The sequence below is a fragment of the Ascaphus truei genome, chromosome 2 (assembly GCF_040206685.1).
Source record: "Ascaphus truei isolate aAscTru1 chromosome 2, aAscTru1.hap1, whole genome shotgun sequence".
NCBI lineage: Eukaryota > Metazoa > Chordata > Amphibia > Anura > Ascaphidae > Ascaphus > Ascaphus truei.
In genome coordinates, this window is record NC_134484.1 from 148,976,789 (window position 1) to 148,996,218 (window position 19,430).

The 19,430-nt window shown below is 42.3% G+C and overlaps 1 long non-coding RNA gene across 2 annotated transcripts in view; it reads left to right on the forward strand.

The window, feature by feature from the left end:
- Positions 1 to 1,359: 1,359 nt before the first annotated feature.
- The window catches only part of LOC142486925 (uncharacterized), a 90,048-nt gene continuing 71,977 nt past the window's right edge, over positions 1,360 to 19,430 (forward strand). Inside the window, exon 1 of one of the 2 annotated variants that reach the window (XR_012799082.1) lies at positions 1,360 to 2,069. This is a non-coding gene — a long non-coding RNA (uncharacterized LOC142486925). Of the gene's footprint in view, positions 2,070 to 6,097; positions 6,430 to 19,430 lie in introns of those variants that run through there. The other variant, XR_012799081.1, reaches the window with a different exon arrangement.

Below are 19,430 nucleotides of genomic sequence, written 5' to 3' on the forward strand. Positions count from 1 at the left end.
GGGGATACTCTTCAATCTATCCAACGCTTGATGCCTTCTTGCAGGTACCCCCACCTGAGTTGGAGTGTCCTTATTGAACCCTTTTATATGTATTTTTATGTATTTTTGTATATTATGTCATAATTAAATGTGTTTGCATTATTCATGGTCACCTGTTGATCTCAGCGTTTGTCTAGTGTTAGGTGTGTGTTACATGTTACATGTTGTTTGCAGCAGTATTAAGCTATGATCTTTTATTTTCTTTTTTCTATGTACCCTTTCATCACGTGGAGCACTTTTATGGACGGATCAATACCGTGATACTGGTTGTATAAATCTGCTTATTATTATTATTCATCTAATATTGACTATATACTAGTGCAGAGCGCCATAGATATAACTTTTTTTTCTACTTCTATCCCCTGACCAGGGGTCAGGGTTATATCAAAGGCAGCCAGCCTATTTGTTGGATATAGCGCTACCTATTTTTTTCGTTTCACTATTCAAGGAGAGTGGTTACATGCTCTGAGTCCACCGTTAGTGACATCAGAGATGTGCCTGGTTCCTGAGGTATATAAGGCACAGCACTGTCCAAAGTTAGTGTGTTCTATAAGGTTGAGCAGAGCAGAAGGCCAGAGTGTACTAGTGAAGTAACTAGTGACACTGCTCTAATTCAAAGGCCAGCAGCAGCAAGTCTAGCTGGGCCTACACTGTGTCCAGGGACCAGGCACAGGAGGTGATCTCCCTGAGGGGAGAGGTGATTCCACTTCATTAAGCGAGCAGACCTTTCAAAGTGAAGTACCAGCCAAGATGAGCAGCTGAGTTTCTGGCTGTGAAGGGCAGCTGGCCCATACCATCAACCAATAAAGATGTCCAGTTCTAAATCAACTCCACTGTGTGAGACTGAAGTTACTCTCCAGCGGAAGGCACCACCGAGAAGCACTTACTCATCAGAACCATCTCCTTGCGGATGCAGAAATCCTGATGAGGTGGAGGCGCTGCACTGTATGTAGGTAGGACTCAAACACACTACATCAGCTGACATCCCCACACAACATCATGCAGGAGACTCAGGAGTCCTGTTGCTAACAGGTGCACCACCAGACACTACCATGTAATAGGGACAGGTTAGACCACAGGGGCCAATATGAGATTGGGTGGGTCAGCCTTAGCCAGAAAATCTGTTACATATATATATATATATATATATATATATATATATATATATATATATATATATATATATATATATATATATATATATATATATATATATATATATATATACTATATATATATATATATATATATTCTGATACCATCAGGTATCTCTAGGTGCTGGAACAGTGCAGTAAGTGTGCTTTCCAGTCTACACAGCGTTAATCTTCCCCAGATTACCCAGTAACAGCTGCTGCATAATTAATCAGAATCGACAGTTTGAGTGAACAAGGAAGTGTTTAAGGCAAACACAGAGAGCTGCCAGAGAGACAATGCTAAGTCACAGAGAGAGAGATTGATGTCCCAGAGAGGGGGACAGAGAATTGCTCCCCAGGAAGTAAGGCTGGAACAGTTCCTTTGACCTGCTGGATGGTGATTGCGGAGTCCGCTGGGACTGGCTGGGTTTCAATCCCAGAGGAAAGCAGGAAAGACGACAGAGCGTGCTGAAGCGGGGATTTCCTGTCCTTGACAGTGGACATACAGAGCAGAGTTTCTCTGAGCTCACATGAAGTCGAGTTCCCCTAGGAGGAGAGGCTGCAATGCCGTGCTGAAGCGTGGACGTCTGCTCCAAACAGATAAGGAAAACACTTTATTGCTGTGTATCAGAGACTGTGTACATGGTTGCTTATGCCAGGGCATGTTTTGGGGGTGGGAACCAGCTTAGATGTCCATCCAAATAGTGAGGGTGACAGCTACAGTGTAGTTACCTATTCTCTTTAGGAAAAGCTATTTTATTTTCTGATTTGTTTGACTTATAGGGACGGCGGGCCTGTTGGTGTACGATTTAATCCCTGTAAATGAACCCCATATAGAGAATTACAGTGTTTCCTGCCTTACAGAAGAGGAGGATGAAAGCCTTCATTTCGGCAAATGTAAGATACATATTGATTGTATTTTATTTAATTGTGTATTTTTTTTTAAATGCCCATTTATTGGCAATGTGTTTATCTATGCTCTCTTTCATATTAATAGTCAATGCTTTTTTTTTGGCAAATGTTTGTTTTTATTTAGTTATGTATTTTATTATTTACACTTTATTTTTGTACTGTAGGTTGCCAATTCATTGACCTTGTGGCTATCTCTGCCCCACATTGAGGGAATAGATTACTACAGTGACAATTAATGGGTTTATTGCCTACTGTGTATTTTAGTGTCAATTTTATTTTGTTGTGTATTTATATTTTTTTTAACCACAAATGTGCATATGGCTACTAGTGCTTTGCCCCATTTGTATTTGTGGTAATGGGTTAGAGGGGGTGGGGTATGGGAGTAGTTGCCCTAGGGAGGGGGGTTAGACCTCCCGGGGGTGGTTAAGACCTTTATTACCACAGCAGTTAATAAACTCTATGGTGATTAAGGGGTTCCTGGACAGTAGTTATTATATATATGTAGCCATGTGTAAAATTGGTGTTACATATCTCTCTCATTCTGAGCAGTAACTCCTGTTAAAAGGGCAGGGTTGCCAGAAATCATCATGGAGGTTTGCCCTCAACCCCTGTGATGTGTGACATGTAGCAAAGGAAGTGACAGCATGATCTGTGTCCACTGTTAGTAACTCCGAGGTGGGTCTTTCTGGAACCTATATATTACACCTCACTTCCTAAAGTTAGCAGTTCTAGTAGTTGATCCTGAGTTCAAGGTCTGCAGCAGTTCAAGTCTGTCTGTCAGAGAGTTCGTGTCAGTTGCAGAGAGTGACAAGCAGACCCCACTGTGGCCAGGGCTCTGGCACAGCTGGTAGTCTTAATCTGGGCACGATGCCAAACCTTTTTCTCCCAGGTAATGCCTTGTGATAAGTTATATTCTGCCCTAAGCAGAAGCACTCATCGCAATGTTTCACCTGCAGAACTTCAGTCTCACACCCTTTTTGTGTCAGGGTATTGTGAGATTATTATAAAGAAAGGTCACTCAGAGTTTGTATAAGATAAGGTGTGTTGTTTATTGTAATACAACAAAATAACCAGAAAACATCATAAGCAAAATTGCAAAGAAATGAGCTAACAGTAAGCTAACAATCCATTTCTACCTATGCAGAGATTATTTAGTTAGTATGCCTGTCATACTCACAAACCCAAAAGATATTATGATAGGTCACGCCAGTCTCACTAGGTCTCGTCTCAGTGTGGCTTGCCACTCGGTTCTCTCCCTTCAACATGGTGTTACGCTAACCTTTATTGTGTGTTTCGTATATGGCGTACGTGATGTACGAGTGACACGTGAACATCTTCTGTGGCTACTGACGTGTCTTACTGGCAATTACAGTTTAACCACAGCGTGTTTACAGCTCAAACAACTTCTGCTTTTATGCGTAAGTACATGCCTCTCAACGACATATGTCACAACACTATATCCTGACCATTTCCTAGCAGAACAAAGAAATCCTAACTGCAAAAATTCTGGTAACTGATATTATTTCCAGAGCAAGAAAAATAGCTAATATTCTGACAGTATGCTCTAAGCTGTACTAAGACATATAATATACTATATATGTACCTTATGCTACCTGTAACCTATAACAATTATGCTATATATTTGTTACTTGTATGTTACCTGTAACCCATAACAGTCTCCCTTAGGGGAGAGGTGGCAGAATATGCCTGGCTGAATAAAGAGTCAGGAGGAACCTTCCTAATGGGGTGCAGCTACAAGATGTGCGGCTAAGTGTCGGCCGCTATGATGGGCAGTCTGCCATGTACCATGCAATTAAAGATGCTCTTGTTCAAGAGACCCTTCTTGTCTGAGACTGGAGTTATTCAGCAAGAAGATGCACCCAGGAGTTCTCTTCCAGAAACTCCTCCCTACTATTGTGGGGATCTGGAAGGGATGGAGGCGCTGTACCAACTGTGAGTAGAACTCAGCCCTACCTGTACCTCATATGTCTGTCATGGTGAAATCCGTACTACCAACGAGCGGGAGACTCAGGAGTCCTGTGAGCCTGAAGGTGCACCTCACTACACTGAGATGGTACTGGGGGCCAATATGAGATTGGGGGGCCTCGAACCATTACATATATATATATATATTTTTCTATTTGCGCCATAGAAGATGAGAAGCACCAGGAGCACTAAGAGGATGAAGATGGCGTTCATCCTGGTGGGGTAAGTACAACTTTCATTTACTATAGAGTTGCTGGCTAATGTTTTATTTTAAGTGGGCAAATGAGCTATTATCCAAATATGGAAAATACACTTTTTGCCCATTACAGTGTGTGTTGGCGGGTGTTTGGGTGGTCTTTGCTTGCAAATGTGGCTATCTGTGACCATTTGAGGGAATAGATTACCACAATGGCAATCAGTGGATTAAATAGCTACAGTTTTTTTTTTTTAATAATAATAATGTATTTTTATAGTAATGTATTTTATTGTATTGCACTGTATTGATTGAGTGTTTGGCTAACAGAACTTTTGCCCATTCCTGTGTGGTGCTGGTAGAAGAGGGTGTGTGTGAAGGGGTAGTTGTCACGGGGAGGGTGGTTGGGTCTCGCAATGGGGGTTAACTCCTTCTTTACCTTAGCGCCTGTAACCACTAAGGTAATGGAGAGGTAATCTCTCCTGGGAGGCCTAACCAGCATCCCTGGGGCCCTCTAATCTTCACCCACCCTCTCTACTACCAACAAACTGAGTAGTGACAGTTAAACCATTCATTACCTTACTAGTTAGCCGCTAAGGTAAATAAGCTCCGTTTAAAAAAAAAAAAAAACAACAACAACTGTAATAACATTTTATTGAAGCAGGGTGTCTCCCCGGAGCTGAATCGCATTAATTTCAGGTGCGGGAAGCCTTTGCTTTCTGACGTACAGGCCCCATTATGGTGTGCTGGTATTATCAGCAAATTTAATTCTCCTACGTCACGTGACCAGGACATTTAAACTTGCAGGAAATATCTGTATCTCGGACCTGTAACTCGGGAAGCAAGGAGGTCCCAGACCTGAAATGAATGTAGTTCAGTTCGGAGACACCTGCTTCAATAATATATTACTATCATGAAAATAAAAACAGTGCAATCTATGCAGGGAGATTCAGCTCTCAGTGCAGCTCTTACAAATCTCAGGGAGATTGCACAGTAAGATCTCTGCAGTTGCTTTTTCGAAGTCGATCGGTATGGCATTTTTGTACCAAACTGTATCTACCAAGCGAAAAATCTTACGGAATACCGTTTTTTCACAAATTTCATACTGTGTAGTAACAACATGCCAAAGCGATCTATATGACAGTTATCTTATTGAAGCTAGAAACAGATACTTAACTGACTGGCGCTTGCCTGAATGATGTTACAGCACCACCTAGTGATCTTAGAAAATATGGACTCTCTCGTTAAGATTTGTACTGAGACTCGATTTTGAGATTGAACACCTGGGGTGTATATATTAGATGATGCGATGTATTTGTTCAGAAGACAGATTGCCATCCGCTCTCCCCTCTTCTTTTATTTTGAGGATTATGATGTCCCAACGGAACACCGGATGAAGATCTCGACTGTGTCATAATATCAGCTAGTATACAGGGATTACTAGAACCGGTCATATACTTTACTGGTTAATATTTATGATGTATTTTCTTTTGATGATCTGAATCATGTGTTATTATAACTTGAGAATATGATGAATGCACATCCTGTGTATATATATTAACAGGATCATAGTATACATTTTAATGTGTCAATATTTATCAATGTAAAATCCCATAAGTGGTTAACCAGCAGACACTGGACGGCAAATGCAGCGCTCTGTAGTGTGAATGGAAGAGTGACGAATCTGCACTACCCAGATCTGCAATAGGTATATGTGGAGCTGTATGCCGGAGTCGTTTTATATTTAAAACTTTATGATTTTTAACAAGTAGAATTGACTACTTTATGTTATGATTATGTATTCGTACGAATAGGAATGTGATTCTTAGCACCAGATACTTTTGTGAGGAATCGGCAGATGCCGAACAGCAGCCATAGTTTCCTGTTAGCCAAAAGGATACTAGCACTATGTATTTCTAGAGTAGGTAGGGTAGTGAATTATACACTCCTGATGAAGCAAAACCCTAACTTGAGAAACGCGTTGTGTGGAGAAGGAGGGAGGAGGAATCTTTGAACCGGGAAGTAGTGACATCAGACACCCAGTGACAACCCCAGCGGCCACTTTCGGGGACCACAGACGGAGGACTCAGGCTATATGGACTCATACCGGGCAGCAACTGCTGAACTAAATAAACCTTGATGTGCTTTGAGTGGCAGTACTGAAATGTGAGTGCGCCGTCAGGAGGGATTTTATTTGTTTGTGTTGTGTCTTTCCCCCCTCCCAACTCTACCCTACCTACTGTTACCAGCTGTACTGCAGTGACCAGATATCACTAGGAAGCTGCAGACAATTAGAGACCTACCTGTCTACAACACACTCCCTCATCCTCTGCACACCTGTAAATATAAACCTTTCAACTGACTCAGTCATGTTAATGATATCTGATTTTAGTTTTAAATGTAAGAACGAAAACTATAACGTGTCCTTGAGTTAAAATTCCCAACTTTGATACCGCTTTCTACCATGTAAACTATACATATATTATTCAAAAGCTCAAGAAATGCTTATAAACATTACCCAGATATTCCATCTCATGTCTGGGCAAAATCTACACCTTTAAAATGACTCTCCTGCCAAAAATTCTCTACTTAATTAGAACACTACACATTCCAGTGAAAACCAAAGAACCTAACAATGTATATACCACTTTATTTGGAGGGGAAAGTGACAGAATCAACCGTAAAGTGTCAATTTGCCAGTAGTCGGAAAGAGGAATGTCTGTCACTGGTATTCAGGTGTATTACCTCATACCTTGACGAAGCTTGAAGTGCACGCAAAACGTTCGACCGTCGGTTTAGATTACGTCACTTCTGTGACGTCGGTGGTAGGGACTGTTAAGCTGCGAGCTGCATATCCAGAAGCACAGATCGTATAGTGTTCTATGCATATGTGTATTTGTCTCCCTCCCCCTGTATACAGTATGTTCTTCCTGGCATCAACGGCTCTGTATATGTATATATGGAAGCTAAGGAGTAATAAATACTAAGCCAGACTTGAATAATTGATCCACTGATTATGTCTATGATATGATAGACGAATGGGAGGATTTTATTATGCACTATTACTCTGTACTTTACCCATGCAATCAGTTGCCATGCACACTGATGTTTTATTATTATGATGATTTCCTCTGCAAATTGCAGTGTAACTTGATGGAGACAAAATATCTACACACATATGGCTGCATTATTCTGAAGGGGGAACCCTCTGGTTTTAATTCTGAGACATTGACACACTCTCTGTAGACAGTGTTGCAATACAGGGCGTCTAATAATTACATCTGAACTGTGAGATATTTCTTTGGTATTGGCTCATGAATGTTTAAAACTACTGTATATACCTCAGATTCAAAGTCATTGTTCAGTGTATTAGATGTGTACATATCTTTATACCCTTGTATATATCAAGAGGCAGGAAACATCATTTTACCTTGGTCTGTAGATGCACTATACACCTGTAGCCTAGTGCCCCTGGCTATGGGTTTCCTGGCCTTGGCACATAAGTCCTGGTAAGTGTTGGCAGTGTTAGGGCTAAATTCTTCCTTGTGAGCTAGAATGAGAGTCCTGCAGCACACTACTAATTGTATCCGAATGTAGCCATAGCTAGGTGCAGGCTAGTGGCCGCATGAAAGCATAATGCCTGGGCTGGTGGGTATAGGTGCCAGCACCGTGGGGTGATGCCTGTTCCATCCTCCGACCAGCCCAGTTTTGGGGCAGAGTCACTAACCCCTCCCCCCAGGTGTATAAGATGTTTCCTTCCCAAATTATGTGAGATTTCAGGATGTAGCCTGCTCCATAGTGAGCAAGGTGGTTCTACATCACCCCATCAGGGGTGAGGGGGTGACGACTAGCCCAAAGGGCCTCAAGCCTTTGGGGGGACCTATACGGGGTCAAAGCGACCACAAGATGCGAGGTAAGGTGTTCTTCTGTAGGGTGTGACAAGGTACCTCTCATGCGTGGGAGATGGAATTTACTGTCCTGCCAATAAATTGTACAACGTTTCATGTCTCCTGTATAACTTATTGTAATGAGGTTCCTGTGGGGTCCATCTCTGGCTTCCTGACAGACAACAGGTGAGCCCATAAAGAACCAAAGTACACCTGTAACATCCAGATCTCCCTCCGGGGGATTGGGGGGGGGGGTAAGAGGTGTTAAACACAGTATTTCTGATCTATTTAGATATCCATTAAAGGTATATTAACCCTTTGAGGGTGTGCGGTACTACTTGACTTAGGAGGAGTCCGGTATTGCTCGTGATAGCGACGACCCACCACCTGAGTTTTAATATATATATATAATGTGTGTGTATAGATGTGTATGTGTGTGTGTGTGTATATATATATATATGTATATATATGTATTGTGACAAAGTACCTTCTTGCTCTGTACCTTTTGTCCAGGGATCAGCACTTTCACACAGCCTTCCAGGTAGAGGAGACAGTCTTCTGACACAGAGGTGAAAGGCTTTGGCCTATTTATTTTTGCCATACAAATGCTACAGCAGATAATAGGAGTAAAACAAACAAAGAAAACAAAAGTCGTTGCTTTTCCTCAGTATCACACAGCTTTTCAGTACACACCTCTCTTGAGAGTAAAACAGCTCTGTCTTGCTCTGTTCAGAGCAGACTTTTAATCATCTCCCTGCTCAATCAGCTGCTGCAGTCCTGTGAAAGCAGGGAGAGCTAGAAGTCCCGGTCTGGATTCCCCTTGGTAAATCTCCAAACCGTGGAGTGGAGCAGAAACCCCGCTCTAATTGAGGGCCGTAATATCCCCTTTTCACTACCGTTCCCTCATACCTGTCACATATCCTCCCCCCCCAGCTCAGACCTAGTGGGGTGTGCGACCATGCACACCAGTGAATGTATTCTTGACAGGCCATTTGCATTCCCCTGTCTACTGCCTGCCCTGTGTTCCACTGAGAATTTGTAGGGTTGCAGACTGAGAAACCAGTGGGTCACTATGCTATTTTTCTCCCTATTCTGACTCATCCAGTTTAGGGGTATGTGGTCTGTCACCAGCCTGAATTTTCTGCCTAACAGGTAGTACTTAAGACTGTCTACTGCCAATTTATAGCAAGACATTCTTTTTCAACTATGGAATAGTTCCCTTCGTGTGGGTTAAGTTTCCTGCTTAGGTACAAGATAGGATGTTCTTCATTCTGGTTCACTTGTGAGAGGACCGCACCAACCCCTATGTCCGATGCATCGGTTTGCAAAATAAATTCCTTAGCAAAATCGGGGGTTACTAACACTGGTTGGGCACGTATGGCTTCTTTCAATGACCTGAATGCTTGTTCTAGTTCTGGGGACCATTTTACCATTACTGGAGCTCTTGCCTTTGTCAGATCAGTTAAAGGACATGAAAGGGTAGCAAAGTTATAGATAAACCTCTGGTAATATCCAACTAGGCCAAGGAAAATTCTCACTTGTTTCTTAGTGACTGGCCGGGGCCAATTCCTTATGGCTTCCACATTAGCCATTTGAGGTTTCACTAACCCTCTACTAATGGAATATCGTAAATATTTGGCTTCCTCTAAGCCAATTGTACACTTACTTGGGTTAGCCGTTAACCCCGCAGAGTACATCGAGTTTAACACTGCTTGTACTTTTGGAAGGTGGGATTCCCAATCTTAAGTATGTACATAGTCTAAATATGCAGCTGCATATAATGTATGTGGCCTTAATATTCTGTCCATCATCCTTTGAAAGGTGGCAGGATCCCCATGCAGACAAAACGGCAACACCTTGTATTGGAAAAGACCATCAGGAGTAGAAATGGCAGTCTTTTCCTTTGCCTGCTCTGTGAGTGGAACCTGCCAGTAGCCCTTGGTCAAATCTAGTGTGGTGATATAACGGGCTTTCCCAAGCCTCTCCACTAGCTCATCAGCCCTTAGCATGGGGTAGGAATCACATTTTGATATAGCATTCAGCTTGCGATAATCGTTACAGAACCTTACAGTCCCATCAGGCTTTGGTACAAGCACAATAGGGCTGCTCCAGTCACTTTGTGACTCCTCAATCACCCCAAGTTCTAGCATTTTCTTAACCTCTGCTCTAATTGCCTCTCTACGAGCTGCAGGTATTCTATAAGGCTTAAGATTGACCCTTTTCCCTGGTTCGGTTATAATGTCATGCCTAATAACCCTAGTCCTTCCTGGAACTGCAGAGAATACCTTTTTATTTAATTTGACACATTTTTTTACTTCCCGTGCCTGGTGTATAGACAGGGCCTTTGATATGTTCACTTCTGGATCTGGGTTTTTCCTAGTGGGGAAGGCAGTGGTTTCCACAGTAATTGTTTATGTGCTCAATTACACTGCGATGGGGTGTAGTCTCCTGTTCCCATGTCTCCTTGGCTATGTCAAGAAACCCCCTAAGGTGTCTACCATACAAAATTCAAATGGTGAGAACCCAGTAGATGCTTGGGGCACTTCTATAATAACAAACATTAAATAAGGTAACAAAAAGTCCCAGTTCTTTCCATCCTTATCAATTACTTTCCGTAGCATTGCCTTTAGGGTTTTATTGAACTTCTCCAACGAACATCAGTTTGTAGGTGGTACACAGAGGTTTTTAACTGTTTTATGTGGAGAAGTTTGCATAACTCCTTGGTTACCCGAGACATGAATGGAGCACCCTGATCTGATGGGATCTCCTTGGGGATCCCCACCCGACTACACATCATCATTAACACTTTAGCAATAGATTTTGCTGAGGCTGTGCGTAGAGGGATTGCCTCGGGATATCGGGTCGCATAGTCTAATATCACCAGTATGTACTGATGCCCCATGGCTGACTTCACTAAAGGGCCAAAAAAATCCATATAGATGCGTTCAAATTGGATTCCAATTATTGGTAGGGGTACCAATGGACTACGGTACACTGGCAAAGGGGCAGTGAGCTGACATTCAGGACACGATAAACAATAATCTATTATTGCTGCCAGTTGATGAGCTTCAGCCTGGACCAGCACAAATCTCTGCAATATTTCCATGTTTTCCTGCTGTGTGGCATTACCCTCAGCCAGTCTTCTGTTGGTTTCTTGCTGTAAGACATAACCCTCAGCAGCCATTCTGTTGGTTTCTTGTTGTGTGGCATTAGTTTCTTGCTGTGTGGCATTAGTTTCTTGCTGTTGAGATGTGGATTGGATCAGGACTGTGATTACTTTCTCTATTCCCTTTTGCATCTTACAGGCTTGTCAGTGTGATGCCCGCATAAAACTCCACTATATGTGACAAAGTACCTTCTTGCTTTGTACCTTTTGTTCATGGATCAGCACTTTCAGACAGCCTTCCAGGTGGAGGAGACAGTCTTCTGACACAGAGGTGAAAAGATTTGGCCTGTTTATTTTTGCCATACAAATGCTACAGCAGATAACAGGAGTAAAACAAACAAACAAAACAAAAGTCTTTGCTTTTTCTCAGCATGCAGAACCCCCAATATAACTATATATATATATATATATATATATATATATATATATATATATATATATATATATATATATATATATATATATGAGAGCAACAAAGAAAGCAACCTTACAAAAAGCACACAGGCATACCAAAAAAGTGTAAACAAAGATTTTATTAAAGTGAGTTAAAAACAAGGGATGAAAATAAAAAGAGGAGGGGGACTCTCATCTACTATATATATATATATATATATATATATATATATATATATATATATATATATATAGAAAAAACAGAGAGAGGTAGAACCCCAAGGAGAGCACTCTACCAATGTGTGGCCAAAATGTATCAGAACCTAGTAAGGTGGGTGAGTAATGAATTAATTAAAACCAGAAACTTTAATTGAGTCTTAACTCTAAATATAAAATAATATGGGGAACACTATAGGTCAAGTAATATACTAATGATAGCCAGTGTACAGTGAATTAATATTAAAAATGAGCAAAGCAGACCACAATAAACTCTGTACTGTAAACCCAGAGTCTGGGATATGGCCGCACGATAACACTAGTGGTGTAGAGTAGATCCAAAGGATGGTTATAGGTCAAAACTGGTAACGGTAAGTGTCTAGTTTGTACTATGTCGTATGGCATAAATCAGCATGTCGATATCAACGCTGACTGTAGCAGTATACAGGTATAGCTGGTTACTTGTACAGGTTAGTGGTATTGTACCTATATCAGTAACACAGCACACAGAGTCAGTTATCTGTGTAAATAATGCCAATATAAAAAATATATATATACAAATACAACTGTATGCTCATCTGCATGTCTTAGGCAGGTCTGCAACCCCGCCTTTCCCCATTATCACCCAGCATACAGCACTTCCACTGCAGCAAGGGATTCTGGGAAATGACATGCAAATGAGCACACAGTGTCACTTTTTGCCTCAAAAACCATTTGTAACATGGTTCCCTATAGGCTTAAGCTTGCTGCATGGTCACAGCTTTGAGCACAGCCAGGGTTAAGGTGCATACCCAGAAAACCACCCACAGACAGCTGTTTCGACCTTGATGGGTCTCATCAGTGTGGGGTTGATTTTAACTGGATATGCATAAGAGGCTATGGGATAGGCTATACCATAATACTGAGTTAAGTTATGGTGAGTAAAAAAAGGGACAAAAACCCTCCACAGGAAAGCAAATATGCAAATACAACTGCCTAAGACATGCAAATGAGCATACAGTTGTATTTGCATAATTGCTTTCCTGTGGAGGGTTTTTGTCACCTTTTTTTACTCACCATAACTTAACTCAGTATTATGGTATAGCCTATCCCATAGCCTCTTATGCATATCCAGTTAAAATCAACCCCACACTGATGAGACCCATCAAGGTCGAAACAGCTGTCGGCCTTTTGGCTAAGATCAAGTGTAGGGTCTGTCCTGTGAAGGATGGCCCTAGTTGCATCACTTGGTCCTCTGGTCATGGGCTGAGAGGGCGGATGCAAAGTAGCCCGGGCATTTTTAATCTTGAACCACCAGGCGTGGAAAACCTGGTGGAGTATCACTTGCTGCACTGTGGTTGGTCGTTTTTGGGCGTCCGGCCTCCACTTACGAGCACTTGATCTGCACAGATAATTTTTGCACCGTCCCCTATTTTTCCCGCACTTGGCCCCCCCTTATTGCCTTCCGCTGAGGGGACAAGCCAATTATTTTTGTCACCGCCTGGCCTTGCAAAGGGCCAGGCGTGCACTCGTGCACACCCTTTTTGTGTTGTACGTTTGAGCACCTCCTGCACTGCATTGCACAGAACACCGGAGCACTCACACCATGAATTTGTTTTGTTTGGTGTTGGGTTAACGTCACCCCTTTCTTCGGAGAGTAAAGACTGTAGTGCTGGCTAGTGACCGCCAATCCCTCGGGAGAAGATCACGGTGGGTTAGTAGGCGTCAGCCGAACACCCTAAAGACTTGGACCCTCCTGCGGCATCTGCTGCACTAGGAGGGAACAGGATGGACGTCTCATTCCTCGGATGACGACGTCAATGTAACAGAAGGACTCTTTCTGGCTTCGGCTGAAGAGGACTGTCTTTTGGTACGGACTGGCCTACTCTCCGGAGAAGACTTTGTCACATGTGGAGCGCACCTGGTCTCACTTGACCACGAGCACGGTTTTTGAGGTGGAATCACTTTTTCACCACCCGGGCTACCAAAAAAAAAAAAAAAAAAAGCTGTCTGTGGGTGGTTTTCTGGGTATGCACCTTAACCCTGGCTGTGCTCAAAGCTGTGACCATGCAGCAAGCTTAAGCCTATAGGGAACCATGTTACAAATGGTTTTTGAGGCGAAAAGTGACACTGTGTGCTCATTTGCATGTCATTTCCCAGAATCCCTTGCTGCAGTGGAAGTGCTGTATGCTGGGTGATAATGGGGAAAGGCGGGGTTGCAGACCTGCCTAAGACATGCAGATGAGCATACAGTTGTATTTGCATATTTGCTTTCCTGTGGAGGGTTTTTGTCACTTTTTTTACTCACCATAACTTAACTCAGTATTATGATATATATGCAAATACAACTGTATGCTCATTTGCATGTCTTAAGCAGGTCTGCAACCCCACCTTTCCCCATTATCACCCAGCATACAAAAGGAGGAATGATAAAATGGTCCTGTGGAAGAGGATGTTTTTTTTTCGAGTGTGTGGTAAGGGGCACTAAATGTGCTGAGAGGGTCCTTTTGGTGGAGTACCGGAGAGAAGAGGTGGGCCGTTGCTCCCCTCTGTTGTGAGGACAGCGGAGGAAAAGCATATGGGGAACGGAGAGTTGGAATAGGGTGTGTATTTTTTTGAAGGATGCAGATGGTGTGTGAATGGGAAGAAGAGGACTGTTTTTTTTCTTATTTTGGTTTTCCTTACTAGGTGACTATGTAAGGGAAAGGTCCCTGACAAGGGGAAAAAAAACCCCAATGGAAGGTTTTATACAGAATAACAAAATGTAATGTATGGTTTTTGTATTATGAGGCTGTTTAATTTTGTTTTGTGGTTTTGAAAAGTTTTGTATACTATATGTTGTAATGGCTTGAATAAAAACTTTAAAAAGAAAAAAAAAATCACCCAGCATACAGCACTTCCACTGCAGCAAGGGATTCTGGGAAATGACATGCAAATGAGCACACAGTGTCACTTTTTGCCTCAAAAACCATTTTTAACATGGTTCCCTATAGGCTTAAGCTTGCTGCATGGTCACAGCTTTGAGCACAGCCAGGGTTAAGGTGCATACCCAGAAAACCACCCACAGACAGCTGTTTCGACCTTAATGGGTCTCATCAGTGTGGGGCTGATTTAACTGATATATATATACTGTATATATATATATACCTAGAGGCAAGGGTCTAACAGTAGAGCCAATTCCAACACCAAATTCAAAGAACACAAGAAGCTCTAATTAAGCAAACATGTGTAAACCTATAGACACACTACAAATGAGTGCATGTCCAAATAGAAAGTCACATGATAATACAGGTGAATAACTGCAATGAGTGGAGGCATGAATAGCACAGATAACGATATTGTATATACGTCACCACTTAAAGCATAGATGTCACGGGCAAGAAATAGCCATAGCCTCTTATCAGGAAAGAGAGGTAGGGGTCCCCCTCCACAGACTCCCACTCCAACGCGTTTTGACTTAAAACGGTCTTCTTCGGGGAGTGGTGAGGGGAGAAATGAGCTAGGATTTATAGTGAAGTTTATTAAGAGAATTTGCGCCAAAAGCAAGTTTAATGTGTAACAGCTGTAATCAGTGTAAGTACTCTCATTGTAGCATCGCGTCCTGATTGCTATAGAAGCATAACTATTGACCTCATTGGTCTGAGGGAGTCACCTGGTACACGTCTGATCCTCCCATGTAAAGCTCAAAATATGATGCATATGACATCATCGCGCATAGCGCGTCGTTGCGTGAATCTACCATAGCAAAAAAAGGGTTGCCTATAATCAAACGGGAACCTGCCCTGATCGCTGTAGGAACATAATTATGGACCTCATTGGCCTAGGGGGGTCACATGGTATACATCTGAACCTCCCTGGTCAAAAACGAGACGTGACGTCATCGCGCATAGCGCAACATTACATAAAGTCACCTCAACATCCGCGGGCCGCCTTCCATCAGAAGGGCACCAGCCCAGTCAAGGAGGAGCAGCCAGGGCCGCACCCACATCAAACCGTTGGTCTCACCAGTCCTCTAAACTGCCCTACATAGCACATATCATAATTTGCATTATCGAACCACGGATTGACGCAAATGACGTTATCACGTAATAGGAATAATTATGCATGGTCGTCAAGGAGATTAAGCAGACATAAACAAAGAAGCTATTACCTTAGAAGACATAGCAGATAAATGAATCACATAAATATATAATGACCACAAGGGAAATTGTTTGTGTAAGATAAGCTTCGGTCTTTGGAGCACCCCCAATTCTAAAGAGAGGTAATGATTAGTAAAATACTATTATAACCAGCAATTTAGCAATGACAATGAAAATAGGTATTATAGTAGATGCCAGCTAACTATAATGGATGGTAATACACGAAAGCATCTTGTTAGGGCTGTATAATGATACCTATTATTTGATGTGGGTGCGGCCCTGGCTGCTCCTCCTTGACTGGGCTGGTGCCCTTCTGATGGAAGGCGGCCCGCGGATGTTGAGGTGACTTTATGTAATGTCGCGCTATGCGCGATGATGTCACGACTCGTTTTTGACCAGGGAGGTTCAGATGTATACCATGTGACCCCCCTAGGCCAATGAGGTCCATAATTATGTTCCTACAGCGATCAGGGCAGGTTCCCGTTTGATTATAGGCAACCCTCGGTTGCTATGGTAGATTCACGCAACGACGCGCTATGCGCGATGACGTCATATGCGTCATATTTTGAGCTTTACATGGGAGGATCAGACGTGTACCAGGTGACTCCCTCAGACCAATGAGGTCCATAGTTATGCTTCTATATCAATCAGGATGCGATGCTACAATGAGAGTACTTACACTGATTACAGCTGTTATACATTAAACTTGCTTTTGGCGCGAATTCTCTTAATAAACTTCACTATAAATCCTAGCTCATTTCTCCCCTCACCATTCCCCGAAGAAGACCGTTTTAAGTCGAAAAGCGTTGGATTGGGAGTCTGTGGAGGGGGACCCCTACCTCTCTTTCCTGATAAGAGGCTATGGCTATTTCTTGCCCGTGACATCTATGCTTTAAGTGGTGACGTATATACAATATCGTTATCTGTGCTATTCATGCCTCCACTCATTGCAGTTATTCACCTGTATTATCATGTGACTTTCTATTTGGACATGCACTCATTTGTAGTGTGTCTATAGGTTTACACATGTTTGCTTAAATAGAGCTTCTTGTGTTCTTTGAATTTGGTGTTGGAATTGGCTCTACTGTTAGACCCTTGCCTCTAGGTATATATATATGGTAGATGAGAGTCCCCCTCCTCTTTTAATTTTCATCCCTTGTTTTTAACTCACTTTAATAAAATCTTTGTTTACACTTTTTTGGTATGCCTGTGTGCTTTTTGTAAGTTTGCTTTTTTTGTTGCTATATAATTATCTCAACCTTTAGCACCACTGTCTAGTATCCTTCATACTACACATTGACAGTCTTGTGGACACTAGTGACTTATTGTGTTGAGGCGGTATTCTTTTGTGTATCTTCATATATATGTAGCCATGTGTAAAATTGGTGTACATATCTCTTTCTCATGCTGGCAGTAAACCTGGTAAGTATGCAGGATTGCCAGTAGTCATCATGGAGGTTTGCCCTCAAACCCTGGTGAGGTGTCATATGTCCCAAAGGAAGTGACAACATGCTTGGTGTCCACCCTTAGTGACATCAGATATGTGCCTGTTCCTGAGGTGATATACGACACAGCACTGCCTAAAGTTAGTGTTCAGTTCCTGTTGTTGTGCTGCCTCTGTTCAGTAAGAGGCACGTGAAGATCTGCAACAGTGTTGCTGTAGTCTCATGCAAGAGCTGTGACTGTGTGCAGCTCAGAGCAGACAGAGAGAAGCTGGTGAATCTTCCTTAGGGGAGAGGTGGAAGCAACTCCATTAGAAAAGGAGGAACCTTCCCAAGGATTGCAGCAAGAACATGAGCGGCTAAGTACGACCGCTATGAGGGGCAGTCTGCCTGAACCGTCAATAAAGATGACCTTGATCAAAGATACCCTTGTGTGTGAGTCTGGGATTACTCTGCAGAGGAAGGCACCACAGAGGAGTTCCTCATCAGAATCATACCCATGCGGACGCAGGGATCCTGATGAGGTGGAGGCGCTGCACTGGATCTAGGTAGGACTCAAGCACACTACCTCAGCTGCCTGTCTGGGTTGGCAATCCCCACACACCATCATGCGGGAGACTCAGGAGTCCTGTTACCAACAGGTGCACCACCAGACACCACACTGTAATGGGGGCTGGTTAGACCACAGGGGCCAATGTGAGATTGGGTGGGTCAGGCCAGGCCAGAAAATCCGTTACACACACATATATATATATATATATATATATATATATATATATATATATATATATACATATATATATATACATATAGGTGTCAAAGAGTAGTGCTACTGAGCATGGCAATATATATTTAAAACCACAGACAGAACATGAAACACAGACAGATCTCAGTGCTACATCCATTAACACAGATACACGGCACAGTGCCATATATCTATCTATCTATCTATCTATCTATCTATCTATCTATCTATCTATCTAGATAGATAGATAGATAGATAGATAGATAGATAGATAGATAGATAGATAGATACATAGATATCTATAGATATAGATATAGATATAGATATAGATATATCTTTTGAATAAAATGGTCTTTTAGTTTAACCCTTTGACCAAAGTGTTGTAAGCCCTTGAGCCCCTCCAAGGCAGACCTCATCTCACGGGTCCAAACACTAAAATACATTTTTAATAACCTGTACATTACCAGGAAGAATGATTTATAATAAATCTGTCAAAATGAGTTGCATAGTTCTAAGTCTGATTGAACACTTTGGCCAAAGGGGTAAACTAAAAGACCATTTTATTCAAAGGATATCTTTACATATATAGAGCAGCCCCTGACGAAGCCACATTGGAGAAATGTGTAGGGCGAGCATTCCATGAGCAGAGAGAGATGAGCTGACAAGCTGATTTTCCACCACGGAGCCGGAGCAGTGAATTTTCAGCAACGGAGAGGAGATCTCGCGAGAGCAGAGGTCACGTGACGCGGAAGTGACTGCGTGAGTTAGCTGGACTGGGAGCCAACGCCGATCCACCACTGAGTGTGAGAGACTCGTGTGAAATTCTCAAATGCTTTTTTATGACTCACAAAGTGTGAGTTGGCTACTTATTTAGTTTCTTTACTAGTTTTAAAGTAAAAGGTTTTACACTATATTGTTTTTCCTTTTCTTTTCCCTACCTAATCTCTGTATGAGATCCGTCTGCAAGACGTAATCCCTGTACACAGGTGCTCCGCGACTGCTGTGAAGTACTGTGAAAGCAGTTACTTTGAAAAACGGAGTTCCCAGCAGAGATTTAAAGGATCACCAAGCTGAGTTACTGATCCCAGAGTGGATAAAAAGCTGATACAAATCTAAATTGCTGTAAGTGCATATCTCACCAATTTGTTACTCTGATAATCTGACATACTACCCTATGATGGTTCTTTTTCTCTTTTTTTC